General features: G+C 44.1%; 1 pseudogene; it reads left to right on the top strand.

Moving 5' to 3' along the window:
- The first annotated feature begins 1,988 nt into the window (after window positions 1-1,988).
- LOC138005704 (uncharacterized) lies at window positions 1,989-6,732 on the top strand (annotated as a pseudogene).
- Window positions 6,733-17,500: the final 10,768 nt, after the last annotated feature.

The raw sequence follows: 17,500 nt of genomic DNA, 5'->3' as shown, positions 1-17,500 counted from the left end.
AATTAATTTCACCTGCAGAAATGATTTTCCGAAAAGTTTAACACTGGGCTTATTATGAAACGCAATACCATTTATTGTGCGACATCATCTGCAACGATGGCGTTAAACCTGAAAATCTTACCTTTCTAAAAAGGCACAATTCAACTTTATCGTTTCTAGTCAATTCTATACAACAACAAATGTTACAAATCGTGTACATATCTTGTATTCCATTTCCCAACTGTCTACCATTTGAGCACCGTCTACCATGGTAACAGCAAGAAATATGACATCACATTTTCTCAGTTAACATCGAATGCGGACATCATGGAAATTATTAAAAAGGCAGCTAAGATGCTCTATTTTCTTGTTCAACTAAAGAGCTCATGTTTCACAGGAAGACCTATGCCTTTTTTACATTACATGCGTGTGCTCTGTCATTGACTATGCTGTGCCAGTATTCCATCACATGCTACCAGCCTACCTTTCGCAAGAATTGGAACGTGTTCAGAAAAGAGCAATGCGAATCATAAGTCCTGGTATAGAACATCAGCAAGCTTTAGCGCTTATGAGTTTACCAAAGGTTGCGGAGCATCACCGCAACATTTGCACATGCACATTTGAAAGCATAATGAGCGACCCGAAACACAAGTTGAGAAAGCTGTCGCCTCTTTATAAGAGCAACTATAATTAAGGCACACGCACACTTTAATTTTGCCGCGTTGCAAGACAAATAAATTTAAGAACAGCATTTTATGGCCTCATGCAGAATTGTAAACAATTTTTAGGATTCTTAGCTATTTTAATTCTTACTTTTTATTACAATTCTAAGTATAAATTATTACCATTACGAAAATACACAATTCAGCTTTCGCTGCAATGTATTTAATAAAGTACCTATCTACCTACCTATAGCAACAGTTAACATCACTAATGAGGTTAATTAGCTATTTTTTCTCACAAAATTATTTCTCGGCTCACACTTACTGAACTGTCCAAAAATTGTCCTGGTTTTAAAAACAACAGAGCTAATGCTATTTCTTTACATTATGCAATCGTATACGATCTCAAACAAAACTGTCGAGACAGTGACACAAATTCACCGTCATTTTTACACACCCCTACTTCCTCTCTCCTTCCCACTCCCCTCCCCCCTCAGTAAATGTTGCTGAGTATTGTCATTTGTTCTACAGCATATTTCTGACCAAAATAAATAAACATTGGAGTTTAAGGGGAGGGGATAGGGCGGCTTTTAAAAGCAACATTTGGATAAGTTGTTGGTCTACCAAAAATGTCCCTTTGTCTAGACAGGTTTCGTCCGAGATTGTAGGTGCAAATTCTCCTTGTGATGCTTCTTCCAGCATTTCAATACGAGATTTCTTGGCATGATCCAGTTTTTCTTGACCCGTATTCATTTCCCACACAGTTGTCAAGACCTCAGCTACAACATGGGAACCCTGGTTAACAATAAATATTTTCCTTTTGATTTCTGCTGATTGGCATAAGAAACAGTTCAGTTCTAGCCCTGTCCAATGATAATTTCCGATGAATTAAATAGTGCGGACAAGATGGCAGTACAGACGTGTCCGTAAGAGATCTGCACTTGTTAGCCAATTACAAGGTAAAGGTCGCCCGTCTATGGATAAGATTGCCCTCACCCAAAAGAAAACTATTACTCTAAACCGCACATCAACACAACAAAGTGATTCTAGCGGTCCTGAATCAAGTTCTCCATCAGATAATCGACTCCGAAACAAACAGTACAAAGAAAACGAAGGTGAAGTCCAAGAAGTCTTCAAAGAAGTAGTTAAAAGTCTCACCCACTCAAGCAAGATTTAGAAATGACCGATAAGATGACAGAGAAGCTTGACGAAATATTAATCACGATAAATAAGCTAGACAGCATTGAAACTACTTTGAGTAACCTGTGTTCAAAGATGGCCATTGTGGAAGGCAACGTATAAAAGTTGAAAGCTGATGCACGTGGTACTGATACTAAACTGTAGCAGATGGATGAAGGTTTAAAATGGTTTAATAAAGAAGTGGAGGACATAAAATTGAAGATGAAGTATCTTGAAGCTGCTAAAGCAGACCTACATACGAATCAGCTTTATGCCGAAGCCTACAGCCGTAGAGAGAATTTGCAATTCTTTGGTCTGGCTGAAAAAGAAACACAGGGCGTATCAGAAGTTAGTGAGGGAATAAATACACGCAAACTGTTACTTGAATTTCTGAAGAATGGCCTTGGATTTGAAGACCCGGAAAAGAAATTTGAATTGCAGAGAGTACATCATTTTAGAAAACCCGACCGATTATAGCAAGATTTCTCCATTACCAGGATTGCGACATGGTATTGAGAGCTTCGTTTCACCTGCGAGACCCTTATATTAAAGTCCTGGAAGATTAGCCCATAAAATTATTGAGCGCCAATGAAAACAAATTCAAACTTAAAGGAAGCAAAGAGAAACGGTATGAAGGTATATTTTAGAAAAGCAGAACCCGACAAACTTTATATGAGGGGGGCGTAAGGGTTCGCGAAGGAAGCTACCCGGCGTTTTGAAAAAGATCCAAGTTATTACAACAGATCTCGGTTAAATGAGATTAAAGAGAAAACAAATGGAATTATTGTACGTGCAAGAGCTTGCTGGCATGAGCACCGAGAAAAAAGCACTAAGTACTTTTTGAACTTAGAAAAGAGAAATCATGTTAAAAAACACATCAGCAAATTGGTAATTAGGGGCGCTATAACAACATATCCATACCAAATACTTTTCGAACAAAAAGACTTTTATTACAACTTGTACAAAACAAAGCGGTAGACAGATTCTATCAAGTCTTTTCTAAACAATACCTCAATTATCTGAAGAACAAAAATTATCCTGTGAAGGCCAGATCACCATAGAAGAATCTAAAAGGATTTTAGAAAGTCTCCAGGAAGTGATGGAATCCCAATTGAATTCAACAAAAACTGTTGGGATCTTATTTGTCAACCGTTCATTGTGTTAATGAGTCCTTCGTAAAGGAAGAAATATCTAATTCCCAAAGGCAAGCTGTCATTACTTTAATAGAAAAACAAGGGAAAGATCGCACACTAATAGAAAATGGGAGACCCATCTCTCTGGTCAACGTCGACGCTAAAATAATATCAGAAGTGATTGCTTCAAGAATTAAAAATAGGTCCGCAATACGTACATGTGTGGCTTACGAAATTGACCTGCTTTGATGGAGAAGGTTACAAATTAAAAGGATCTGTTTTGTCATTGAGTTTGTATTAGTAGAGCTCAAATCTGATTACGGTTAGTTTTCAATATTGTTCCTCTCTCCTCTCTAGAAATTTATTAATAAAAAAATCTGAAAAAAAAAAAAGAAAAGAAAAAAGAAAACATTTTGTTCCTCTCACTCAATAAAATAAGATAATTGACATACAACCGTCCTGAAATGCTTATTTTCAAGATGAGGGTTATTGGGTAAAGTTTTATGGAGGTGTCATTTTGACAACAGAGGTTGCACATGTAACCTGAGGATTTAAGAAACTGAAAAAATGTCAGTATCAGGTCTTATAGTGAGCTGACAGATTCAGTCATGATTTACGTAACCAAGTGAAATTGAGTTCTGAGTTTGTCCAGGGCAAGTGATGTGAAATCAACTCCTGGGAAGCATTTCGTATGAATGTTTTTTGGCATTGCGTGTACTAGCGCAGGAGCACAAAACTTTGCAGAAGGGCTGGGACATACAGGAAATAATGAAACCTTCGCTAGAAACCACATTGGGAGCTTGATTTGGTTTGAATGTACGACTCATTTTTGACTATATATGCACGTAAAGTATCATAATGCTGAATTTTCAATAAAGAAACACAAAAATTTAGTTGATGTAAGTGGCTATGGGGTTGCAAATGGAAGAATTTGGGAAAAAAAGATAGATGCATAACAATATCTGAACACAAGCAATATTTTAATGAATCAAATGTTGCTAATAATTTTTAACCCAATAAGATTAACAATTTTACCTGGAGGTTTTAACAAAAAGTTCAATAGAGATAGAGGGTGCATTTCTTTGGGGTTATCAGGATCAGGATCAGTGATCCAAGAGAAGTGGTGAATAATGGTGCATCAAAGGAACTGATGAATCCTCTGTGGTCACGGATTCGTCAGTTCCTTTGATGAACCACGTGAGTAATCTTGGATCACTCATCATGATCCGGATCACCCCAAAAGAACACACCCAGAGTGTCATCATAATAGATTTCAGGAACAACAAACAGAAAGATAACTAAAAAACAACAGAGTTGAATGTACAGCGAGGTTCATGATGGTATCCTATGACTTTAAATACCAGAATCTTTGAAGTTTTCAACACAAGAATTAATATTATAGTAGCCTGATCATGGAAGCTATGTGGAAACATGAAATGAATAGATGAACTTGGCATCATGCAAAGTGCTCATCTACTGTACAAAAAGGTCCAAAACAAACATTGTGAGCAAGTGTAGTACACAAATTGGGTAAACCAAAACACTACTTCATTCCATATTTTGTATTGTCCAACAACTTGTTTCAATGTTGGTAAATAAAAGACATTCATGTAAAGCATCATTAGCATTATATTCCAAAAACGATCCTTGAAACGCGACAAAGCATCTATTGTTTTAAGAAAATTGTCATGAGAGCCGATTCTTGATCGGTAATGTTCAACAGAGATTCCCATATTACTTACTTCTGACGAAATCGTGGGCTAGCAGACTCTTGACAAATGTGTGTGGATGGTTCGTCCAATTCGATTCAACAACAACAGCAAGTAACTTCAGAGCCTTTCAAATACTTTCAGAAACTTTCAGATATTCTCACCAGGTTTGCTGAGCAGTTTCAAGCCTTTAAATGTTGGCTTGCGAGAGTCAATAAATTATGACTCGTAAGTTTTTAATGTGGCGCTTCCTGTACCAAAGGTCCAGACCGTGAATTGAAATGTTGCCCTGTGAGAGCACAACTCCTCGCTGTAATCCGAACTTACTAGAAGACAAGCCGACTGTAGGAAAGCCGGTGTGTAAAATCCAAGCAGAAAAGAAGAACGAATAACCAGATAAAAAACGATCTTCGACAACACGCCATGTTACACCGACAAAATGGCCGCTTTCTGAAGCTTAGAAGTTTATGTAGCTTAGCCGAGCGTAGACTGGGGCCTATCTTCGACGATAGGAAACCACGTGACAACCACTCTGTTCACCGTGACAAATCCAGGAATAAATATCTTGGGCCATGGCATTGAGTGGATTACACTTCGTGTAAGCCACACAAAAATGTTTTACCCTATATTATTCACAGTAATCAAACTGGTTACATCAATGATCGCTATATTGGTGAGACTATAAGATCGATTCTTGACATCATGGATTTCACAGAAAAAGACAATATACCTGGTTTGACGATTTTTATTGATTTTCGTAAAGTGTTTGACACTTTAGAGTGGAACTTTTGTTTAACTGTCTAGGCGCCTTCAATTTTGGCCATGAATTTAAGTGATGGATAAGTACTTTTTATAAAAATATTCAAAGCTGTGTGATAAAAATAATGTCCTGTCTCCAGAATACTTTAACCATACACGTGTCTCGTTATCTCTTTCTTTTCGCTGTTGAGATCTTAGCAATTGCCATTAGGGAAAACGAGGAAATAAAAGGAATTGTTATCGATAAACAAGAGACCAAATTATTACAATATGCTGATGATACTACGGCAGTTCTCTCTGGTACAGAGTCAGCCTATAAACTTCACAACTTAAGGAGAAACAATTTCGAAGCAAAGTCACAGAATTTATTGCACGTAAGAATAGTCGACAAAAATTTGTACCTTTAATTGGGAAATTGACTGGTCTCGACCATGTGGAGCCTTTACATATTAAGAAAAATGCGCGGAAGTATTTCGTTAAGGGGGTTCTAAAAGAGGCAGTTGGAAAATCAAATCTTTCAGACTGCTGCAAAAAGTTTGCAGACATTCCAAATGATAGCATTGTCTCTAGAGTTGTAACTGCGCTAAGTTTGAAGTAAAGGCAAAAAGTTTGGCAAGAAAGGTAAAGAAATGGTACGACGAAACACAGGGTAAGGGTAAGGGTCAGGATCTCCAGTATAGATTTACCAGAAAAGATTCTAGGCTACTTTGCCACAATTTTATGAGATTGATTAAATGGCTTAGTAGTGAAAATGATTCTCACCAACAAAGGAAAACAGTTCTGATTTTTGCATACCTTGGACTGAGACTAAGGGATTGCGTCTCACTCTTCAGAACAGTTTACAAAACTGAGCATTAGTGCTCGTGAATATTATCGGGTGAATGCATTGTTTCTCCCTACTTCTGTAAATCCTACTATGTGGACAATTGGACACATCATTTCTGCCCACACTAAAGAGATACATGAGAAATATGGGCAAGGGCTTGGTATCGTAACAATGGAAGGGAGGGAGGCAAAACATTTTGCTTTGAAAAAACTAAGCCAAAATACATTTTATAAAAGGCGCTGGTATGAGATTTTCAAGCATGAGTTTGTAATGTTAGTGTGGCTTCCTGAACAAGGGTTCGACCTTAGTACATATATCCCATACAGGGTGTTTTCCGACCCAAGGTTTTGCTACTGCAATATAGAAAAAGCTAGTCCCACTGATGAAAATGTACATTCTGTGGTGATCCAATTATGAAATTTACCCAACAGAGTGTTGAGCTGGGAAACGTTTTACTGCAGATGTTAGGTGACACCAGGACATAGTTAAAAAAAAAACAGAAATATTTAATCACATGCAGGGCTAGAAGTAGGCTTGCATAGCACTATGCCATAAATGCAGGTGGCTCAAATGTGTTGTGGGAAACATTTGTTTATTGATTTATTTGTTTATTTAGAGTGGTTTTCAATTTAGTGTTTTCAAACCAAAACCAAACTATTCACTTAGAAATTAGACTACTCAGGCAATCTCAAACCATAGAGAAACCAAAACCAAACTGATCATGGAGGGCATCAGGGATGCATCAGGGATTTTGAGTACAATGAAAGTTTTTGTTGTTGTTGATTGCTTTCGATACTTAGCTGAAAACTGCCCCAATAAACAAACATTTATTTATTTGGGGGGACCCATTTCATAATTCTTTTAAAGAAATGAACCAAAAGTTGTAACAGATAGCAAATAAAAATGCATCGTGTTGTGGGAAACATGTTTTTGCTTATACTTAATTATAAACAAAAAAATATTGGGTCATAAGTTCTAGCAGATTACACATTAAAAGAAGAAGTGAGAAATGAAGTGTCAGTCTATTAGTCTTACAACAGTCTATTTCAATTTTCAAAAATATATCCATATGCATTTATAAACTTGTAGTAGCAATTAATTACAACGGATGACCCTTTCGTAGAGCAAGACAAGGTAAATGGCTTTTGGGCACTCACAACCAGCCCTTGCATTTCCTTTCCTGGGACCCTGAAATGTCTTTGAAAAAATATTCCATGATTGCTTCGCGGTTAACGTCGCAAAGTCGAGATAAATCTCTAACCACTTGATTCTCTTCAGTGTAAACAATGATATCCAGTAATCTGCTTTCCGAATGCGTGACACCGTAATTCGACTTTGGCTTCTTTACCATATGCAAAAGAAAAGCAAATATTTGCACTAGCAAATCCCTTCTAACTTGGACAGTCCAAGGATTATGGGCTTTATTCCGGGAACTGAGTCGCCTATGCAACTTTTTCAGCAAGATGGTTATTTCTCCAGCAATGATCAACCCAACTTCAGTGACCGAATTTCATACTCTTTCGATCGAATTCTGCTATTTTGATGCTTCTGGAATAATCTCATTAGGTTTTCCTCAACTTCGTTTTCAACATCATAATGCAGAGGATGTAGGATCTTCGTGGCTTCATTTATAATTTTCACACTGGCCACCATTTTAAACCTGAATTTCATATCAATACTGCTGGCTGAACATGGAGCTACCGCAGGTGCCCAACTGCACTTTTGAGATGCGCGCTGGCCCAGCTTGTAAACAAAAACTGGGATGCAGGAAATGCAGACCTCATTACTGCCAGATGGTTCCGGAGACAAATCGCATTGCTCGTCTAGCCTTTGCTCAAAAATGCTGGGACAATGATGAAAGTTACACTGCCATGGAAAGACTTGCTTAAGGAAAGAAGGCAAAGCCACGAAGCAAGCATCCCTTCTTGAGCAAGAGTATCAAAGAGTGCAACCTCAATTCTTGTCTTTACAGAAATTATGAAAAAAGAATTATATGTGAAGGAGATCCTTGCAAGCGTACTGCTGTTGTTCATGCAGACCACGTTTACAGATGGCAATTAGCTATGCAGGCAGGGATCCCAAACAAGTAAGGTAAGGTCGATTTTGACCTGGCCTTATATAACTACTACATCACGATTGTGTATCAGATAATTAGCATGTAATTTATTTTGCCCAGAGGTTCATGGAAGCAGAACCCTAATATCGGTCTTGTTGGATTTTTTTGGGCAGGTAAACTAGGCAGGCAGTTTATCCAAGATAGAGCAAAAATAGGGTTGCCACTCATTAGAACCCAAAAAATTCCCTGACTTTTCACTGACCTTGCATTAGGCGAATTATGAAACAAGCTAAATCCACTTTTACATTAGCTTCAGTTTCTTCCGCAAACCATCAATATTCTTCTCTTCATTTGCAATCTCTTTACAATGAAAACAGTGTTTGACAGACTACACCACGTTCCTCCACGTTTCAATAAAAATGGCCAAAGGAAACACTGGTTCTTCCTTATTTGGAAGAAGGCATTCACAACGAAAGCCACTGACCGAAAAACCCAGCATTTGAACGCATAACTCGATGGACTACACCTTCATTTTGCAAATAAAAATGTCTTCATTACCTTCACAAAACCTGAAAACAAAATTCCCTGACTTTGACAAGAGCTGAGATTTTCCCTGACCTTTTGCAAAATTCCATGACTTTTCCCTGACCATGGCAACCCTGAAAAACCCGCAACTAAGAACCTGTTAGCCTAAGATTAGGATTTTATACCCCCTATAAACAAGGACCTATTCAGCCTAAAAACTGAACACAGGTTCTTATTTTCTAAAACCATATTAGTACATTACAGCTGCAGTGCAGCTTACTGTAAAAATGATATTTTCTAATAAAAAAGAGTTCATTATTAGAGACATTATGTAAATTTACACAGCAACAAGAAGATTACCACACTAATGCAGTCTGAACAACATAACACTGTAAAAAGTGATCACTTAAGTTTAGTGCTTGACCATTGGGTAAGGGATGTTGTATACTCATTTTTAAAACCCCTAAAATACAGTGTAGGAATTCTTAAATTGAGTAAAAGATTCCCAAAAGTACTAAATTATAGGGACTATCCCATGGAAAAGAACTAAATTTAAGAGCCTACAGTACATATAAAAAAGGACTTGAAATATCTTTTCATATGTTGGAAGCAGTTGTTCTGTCAACTAAGTTCCAGGCTAAAAAACATTGAAGCCGTTGATGCCCAGTTACTATAAACATTTCCTTATGTCACTGATATTGAGGCCCAGATCTTCGGTGTTTAGCTTCTTTATTAGTCTCTTCAAATACTGTTGATTTCCAATAAGCCTATAGTCTACTGGAATCTCAAGTCTTTTCCCTTGACCCACATCATAACAATGTCCAATACACTCAACCTCAACCTCTCCACAGTCACGAATAAACTTGCAGATAAGCTTTGAAAGCTCAATAGGCACATGGCCCACAATTTGGCCAGATTCATCCTTTACAGCAACAGCACATTTCTCGTGGTCATTGTTCTCTCCGATTTCACACGTCATGATTACTCCGACACAAACAGTGGAATATTAGAATTATCCGTGGTAACCACGAACACTTGACTCCACAAACACCTCATGCTCTCCAGACATTATCAGTTTCTAGCTTGTACCAAATAACGAGTCGACGACAATAAACTGGACAGAAAACGGCTGAATGTTGCACTTTTTGAGGCTACATTCTCGGCGTTTGCAAACGCTGAGTGTATGTTGATAGTACCACTGACCTTTAGTAAACACCACGCATCAGTGCTCCACGTATCAACACATGTGAGTTTGACAGCTTCATTTCTCGACTTGAATTCAGTGGTCCATATTACTTTCCCCAGCTGATGAAATGAAGCACACTTTATTCCACTTTGGTTTCAAGAATTAGGTAGAAACAGGAAGTGGTCGACTCTTGATGTTTCTGCAGGTTTTCATAAGACAGTTGAGTTACCTGACAACCTCGATAAGTGTGAAATTTGCTGGTAAGAGATACCTAGATATTCACATGTGATTCAAACATCCATCTCAGCACTTTAAGCTCAGCCAAAGGAGCTGAGGAACTGCTACTTCATCGAAAACTCAAGACAAATGTGTCAATCAAACTACACACCAACAAGTAGTGAACGAAAGTCTAGAAACAACATAGCTAGAGGAATGATCTGGCAACGACAACAACCGTCATGGGGCAAAATCTTACGCTATAGACTTCAAGATAAAAACTCTCGATCTCCTGGATACCATGAAAGAGCTTAAGACTAACAAGCTCTGGGAAAAGGTTGCAGAAAGACGAGGAATTAGCAAATCACTAGTTGTTAAATATACCAAGGACTAGATAACGATTCGAAGCCAGCTAGCTGTCAAGACAAAGGAGAACAAAGGTACAGTGAGACCCATACGACAAAGAAGACAACTTGTGTGTCAAAGTCAAAAGCGAGGAAGTTTACAATAGCGGCCAACCATGTTTTTGTGGAGTTGAAACTCCGACAAGAGCAAAAGGGTGCACCATTCCTAAGCATTGGCTGAAAAAGAAAATGAAGGAAAAAGTCAAGGCACGATATGGAAAAGAGGCAGCTGAAAAATTCAAAGCGAGTGACAACTGGTTCCAGAGGTTCAAAAAGCCCCATAACATTGCATTCAGGGGAAGGTGGAACAAGAAAAAGAAACTATTAAATAGGCCAATAACCACCTTGTTTTCCAGCTGAGTTTTATTCGATTTTCTCCAGAATTAAGAACCTAAGAAGCCTAAAATTGTGTTACCTACCATTTACATAAGAACCTATTTAGGGTACTTCCCTAGGGCTGGAGAACAGTGTTGACACAACTTGATTTCTGCCCAGTGCTCTGAATGTAAAAGTGGAGAAATTCGCCCAAGCACGGGTAAACGGTACGAGTAACTATGACTCTCTTTGGGTGTTTACCTTCACGAGTTTGGTAGGTCGTTCGGTCTGGGGTAAACTCAGGATACCGGTTCGGTCTGAGGTGATCCAGGCTGGTAATCATCGATCCTATCACGGTGAGAGTCGTTAGTACTCGGGGTGGCGCTTGTTGCCTTTCTCCCTTCGGTGGATACGGAGTACTTTCGGTCCAGGGTTCTAGTCCCCTGGTACATGCCGGGGGGCTGGGCCCTGGCTAGGTCATCATATGACCTTCACAAATTGAGACGTGGTTCGGGGTTGGGTACCATCGAGTCCCCTTCCGGGAGCAGTTCCTATTGTCAGTGATGTGGTCCTCAGATGAGTGTATGTAGAAGGACGCACCATCAAGCTGGGTGGGGAGGCACGGGATGCTTCCTGCGTCTCTCTCCCAGTCTATGGTCTGGCACGACGTGCCAGAGCCTGCACAATGTGGCACCCCAAGTCACAAGATCTAGTGCTGATGGTTCATTGGAACGGTGGTATGATCAGAAAGATCTTGAACCAGCATGACCACACCCGCGGGAATTGGGGGTCCGCAGTTACATCGTTGGTCACCACCCCCTGCCAGGGGTTGGGAAAAGGTGGGCTGGTAGGAGAGGAGGACCATACACTGGCTGGAAGGGAAGATGCAGTCGGCTTATCCTGGCAAACGAGCTGGGATGGTGGTGCATAGTGGTTTTTATGTCTCAATCAAACGTTTTTGTCATCCGTCTCTGCTTTCTGCCGAGGGAGTGAGGTGGTGGGTGTTACCCTGGGGAAGCTAAAATTCACCCAGGCCTGGCGGGGCTAACAACCCCGTCAGGTTCTACTATTTGTTGCGAGTACTAAACGGAGTCGAAAGGGGCCTGCCACCGCGGGCCCCGAAAGCAACAATCAATCGGGAGGTGAGGTATTTGACCCTGTGAGTTTCCTTCAGTGTGGGGACTGTGTCATGCAGTTTCCCACCCAGCGAGGGCTCTCATTACATCGGCGGAGCACTCACCCGGAGGAGTACCATCTCGAAAACGTGCCAAAGGAGAGGAAAAAGCCACGCTGAGAATATGAGGAAATGGTTCTGGTTGCGCGTGAGGAGGTGGAGATGGCGCGAGCAGCTGCGGGGAAAGTGAATGTGAAGCAATTGGCATCGCTTTTCCTGGACAGGACGTACGAAGCAATCAGGGGCGTCCGGAAGAAGGCTGAATACCAGGCCATTGTACGATCCCTCAGTACCAGCGATCGAACGCAAGATGGCGCACCGTCAATGCCATCCGAGGAGACCCCAATGGGGCCGGAAGCCCAGTCGGCGAGCTCAGAAGAGCCGACCCGAGACTGGGCGGCCGATCTCATTAAGGCCGTTAGGGACTCGGAGATCGTCCTGGGCGAGCTTCGGCTCGAGGACATTGTGCCTGGTCAGCCATCTGACCAGGTTAGAGATGCAGTGGCCTGGCTACCACCTCGCGAGAGGCGGGGTCATGGTGCCCAGGGGTCCCGAAAGACCCCTGAGGGAGGGCGTGCTTAGATGAGGGCGGATTACGCTCGGGTGCAGCAATGGTAGGACAGGGATCGTACACATTGTGCCCAGGAGGTCATCACAGGGGCTTGGCGCGATCCTCCTGCTTCTCTACCAATGGACACCCAGGAGCCTTTTTGGCATGATCTTTTTGAAACCCCTTCCGTTCCCGACTCTCGGTCCTTCGCCCCGGTGGGGGATGTGCACTGGGAGTTGTTGCATCCTATATCAGCGGAGGATGTATCAGGGGCTCTGAAGAAGATGAAGGACGGTGCACCAGGACCGAACGGTACGTAATTATCGGACGTGAGGGCTATACCAGCTTCCAAGCTGGCTCGCCATTTCAATTTATGGCTGTTGGCTGGATACCTTCCGACTTAGCTGCGTACGGGCGAGACTGTACTGCTCGCCAAGTGTGCGGGAGCTGGGGACCCGGCGAAGTACCGTCCCATCACGATGTCTGACATCGTGGTGAGGTGCTTTCATCGGATCCTCGCACAGCGGATGGAGGCTTCGCTTCCATTCGATTCTCGCCAGAAGGCCTTTCAATCTGGCGACGGCGTAGCGGATTCGGTCTGGTTTATCCAGGCAGCTATCAAACACCATCAAGATAGCCTAAGGCCACTTAATGTGGCCTTTGTGGACGTGAAGAAGGCGTTTGACTCGGTCTCTCACCAGTCCATCCTTGTGGCGGCTGCTCGCCTCGGAGTTCCAACGCCATTCTTGGGGTATATTCGCGAGCTTTATAGTGATGCAAAGACCACCCTGAGAATTGGTCCAGAGCTGAATGGTCCCATTTGGTTGGGCAGGGGTGTTAGACAGGGCAACCCTTTGAGCGTTTACCTATTCAACGCTGTGATCGATATGTGCCTGGCTGGCTTGGATCCTGGTCTGGGATGCGAAGTGGAGGGCCTTCGGGTCAATCATGGCGCATTCGCGGACGACATTGCGTTGTTCGCGACAACCCCTCGTGGGTTGCAGTCGCTGGCAAAGGAGCTTGAGATGCAGCTCGCCCTTTGTGGCCTGAGCGTGAGTTCAGGTCCGGAGGGTAAGTCGGCATTGATGCGTATTGATATCGATGGCAACGCGAAGAAATGGGTAGTCAACCCAATTCCCTATCTTCGGATAGGAGGTGACATTCTTCCGACTGTCACTGTGAGCCAAGTTTATCAGTACCTTGGGGTTTACATCTCGCCCCGACGTACTAAGGCGAAGGTGGAGAAGCTGTTGATGGACGGTTTGGCGAGTATTTCGTCGGCCCCCCTCAAGCCCCACCAGAGGCTCTACATCGCCACGTACTATCTGTTGCCAAAGTGTCAACACCAGTTGGTGCTTGCACCAGCGTCCACGAAGTATCTTAAATGGCTTGATCGAATGGTGAGATCCGCGGTAAGATCCTGGCTGAAATTGCCGAAAGGCACCACGATACCTTTCTAACATGCCCCGGTGGTTGAGGGTGGGTTGGGAGTCCCTCTCCAGGAGCATGTTGTTCCACTCATGAAGGCTAAACGCCTTTCAAGACTGAAGACGTCACCGAATCCTGTGATTGCTGCAATGCTAAGAAAAGTATCAGCAAGCGCGAGCCTGGCCAAGCAGACCCGTCGGTCGTAGCTGAACGGTCATGAGATTACATCGTCGAACGACCTGAAGGCGACTCTGGTGGCGATGCTACACCACTCGGTGGACGGCCGTGGCCTTGCAAACGCTTCACAGGTGCCAGAATGCCATCAGTGGGTAAACTCGGTGAGAGGAAGCGGTGCTCCAAACACCGCGAGTTCGTACATTGCTGCCATTAAGGTTAGGGGTAACCTGATTGGTACCGGGCTAAGAACGAGTCGTGGCCGTCCCCAGGCCTCGACTAGATGCGACTGTTGCGGCAGGGTGGAGTCCTTGGGGCACATTTTACAAGTGTGTCCCAGAACTCATGCATCTCGTATTGCTCGGCACGATAAGATCCTTGATCTGGTTGGACAGGCGCTAACCCAAAAGGGGTACGCCATCACCCGTGAGCCAGCTATTCCCACTCCGGTGGGAATACGCAGGCCAGACTTGGTCGTTATGCGTGGTTCAGCTGTGACTGTCATAGACGTCACGATCGTAGCAGACAATGCTGACCTGGCGCGGGTCCATGACAGCAAGTGCGAATATTATGATGTTCCGTCAGTCCGTGAGTGGATCCGAGATCGCTACGGTAGGAATGAGATCATGTTTTCGGCCGTAGCACTCAGTTGGAGCGCGGAAATTGGATCGTGAACCCTTTCCACCGTTCAACTTATACGGTCAGATAGAATGATGGCTTAATCCCCTCTGGGGACCAGAATTCTCTTGCCTCTCGGTCGGAATAAATGGCTGCGGTTCAAGCTCTCCGCCTAACGTCTTAATTAAAAGAGCGAAAGCCTGGGCGAGGACTGTGGGAGGTCAGCGCGACATTCTTGCGGTATACTGGCCCAGGTGCATCATATTTACCTTCTCGAGTTTGGTAGGGCGTTCGGTCTGGGGTAAGCCTGGGGCACCGGTTTGGTCCGGGGTGACCCAGGCTGGTAATCATCGCTCCTATCACGGTGAGAGTCGTTAGCACTCGGGGTGATGCTTGTTGCCTTCCTCCTTTTGGCGGATACGGAGTGGGTTCGGTCCAGTGTTCTAGTCTCCTGGTTCGAGCCCAAGGGCTGGGCCCTGGCTAGGTTATCATATGACCTACACAAATTGAGACATGGTTCGGGGTTGTGTACGATCGGGTCCCCTGCCAGGAGTAGTTCCTATTGTAAGTGATGTGGTCCTCAGATGAGTGAATGAAGAAGGACGACCCGTCAAGCTGGGTGGGTAGGTGCACGATTCTTCCTGTGTCTCTCTCCCAGTCTATGGTCTGGCACGAGAGTGCCAGAGCCTGCACATGTGGCACCCCAAGCAGGGGTTGTTAGACAGGGCGACCCTTTGAGCGTTCACCTATTCAACGCTGTGATCGATATGTGCCTGGCTGGCTTGGATCCTGGTCTGGGATGCGAAGTGGAGGGCCTTCGGGTCAATCATGGCGCATTCGCGGACGACACTGCGTTGTTCGCGACAACCCCTCGTGGGTTGCAGTCGCTGGCAAAGGAGCTTGAGATGCAGCTCGTCTTTTGTGGCCTGAGCGTGAGTTCAGGTCTGGAGGGTAAGTCGGCTTCGATGCGTATTGATATCGATGGCAAGGCGAAGAAATGGGTAGTCAACCCAATTCCCTATCTTCGGATAGGAGGTGACATTCTTCCGACTGTCACTGTGAGCCAAGTTTATCAGTACCTTGGGGTTGACATCTCGCCCCGACGTACTAAGGCGAAGGTGGAGAAGCTGTTGAGGGATAGTTTGGCGAGTATTTCGTCGCCCCCCTCAAGCCCCACCAGAGGCTCTACATCGCCATGTACCATCTGTTGCCAAAGTGTCAACACCAGTTGGTGCTTGCACCAGCGTCCACGAAGTATCTTAAATGGCTTGATCGAATGGTGAGATCCGCGGTAAGATCCTGGCTGAAATTGCAGAAAGACACCACGATACCTTTCTTCAATGCCCCGGTGGTTGAGGGTGGGTTGGGAGTCCTTCTCCAGGAGCATGTTGTTCCACTCATGAAGGCTAAACGCCTTTCAAGACTGAAGACGTCACCGAATCCTGTGATTGCTGCAATGCTAAGAAAAGTATCAGCAAGCGCGGGCCTGGCCAAGCAGACCCGTCGGTCGTCGCTGAACGGTCATGAGATTACATCGTCGAACGACCTGAAGGCGACTCTGGTGGCGATGCTACACCACTCGGTGGATGGCCGTGGCCTTGCAAACGCTTCACAGGTGCCAGAATGCCATCAGTGGGTAAACTCGGTGAGAGGAAGTGGTGCTCCAAACACCGCGAGTTCGTACATTGCTGCCATTAAGGTTAGGGGTAACTTGATTGGTACCGCGCTAAGATGGAGCCATGGCCGTCCCCAGGACTCGACTAGATGCGACTGTTGCGGCAGGGTGGAGTCCTTGGGGCACATTTTACAAGTGTGTCCCAGAATTCATGCATCTCGTATTGCTCGGCACGATAAGATCCTTGATCTGGTTGGACAGGCGCTAACCCAAAAGGGGTACGCCATCACCCGTGAGCCAGCTATTCCCACTCCGGTGGGAATACGCAGGCCAGACTTGGTCGTTATGCGTGGTTCAGCTGTGACTGTCATCAACGTCACGATCGTAGCAGACAATGCTGACCTGGTGCGGGTCCTTTGTGGATGTGAAGAAGGCGTTTGACTCGGTCTCTCACCAGTCCACCCTTGTGGCAGCTGCTCGCCTCGGAGTTTCAATGCCGTTCTTGGGGTATATTCGCGAGCTTTATAGCGATGCGAAGACCACCCTGAGAATTGGCCTGCAGCAGAGTGGTTCCATTCGGCTGGGCAGGGGTGTTAGGCAGGGCGACCCTCTGAGCGTTCACTTATTCAACGCCGTTATTGATTTGTGTTTGGCTGGCTTGGATTCTGGTCTGGGATGCGAGGTGGAGGGCCTTCAAGTCAATCATGGCGCATTCGCGGACAACATTGCGTTGTTCGCGACAAGCCCTCGTGGGTTGCAGTCGCTCGCTAATGAGCTTGAGAACCAGCTCGCCCTCTGTGGCCGGAGCGTGAGCTCGGGTGTAGAGGGAAAGTCAACGTTGATGCGCATTGATATTGATGGAAAGGCGAAGAAGTGGCTTGTTAACTCAATTCCCTATCTTCGGATAGGAGGTGACATCCTTTCAACTGTCACTGTGAGCCAAGTTTATCGATACCTTGGGGTTGACATTTCGCCCCAACGTACCAAGCCTA

Source organism: Montipora foliosa, chromosome 6 (assembly GCF_036669935.1).
Source record: "Montipora foliosa isolate CH-2021 chromosome 6, ASM3666993v2, whole genome shotgun sequence".
In the NCBI taxonomy this organism is placed as follows: domain Eukaryota; kingdom Metazoa; phylum Cnidaria; class Anthozoa; order Scleractinia; family Acroporidae; genus Montipora; species Montipora foliosa.
The sequence above is the reverse complement of the archived record's forward strand: the minus strand, read 5'-3'. Positions and strand labels throughout refer to the sequence as shown.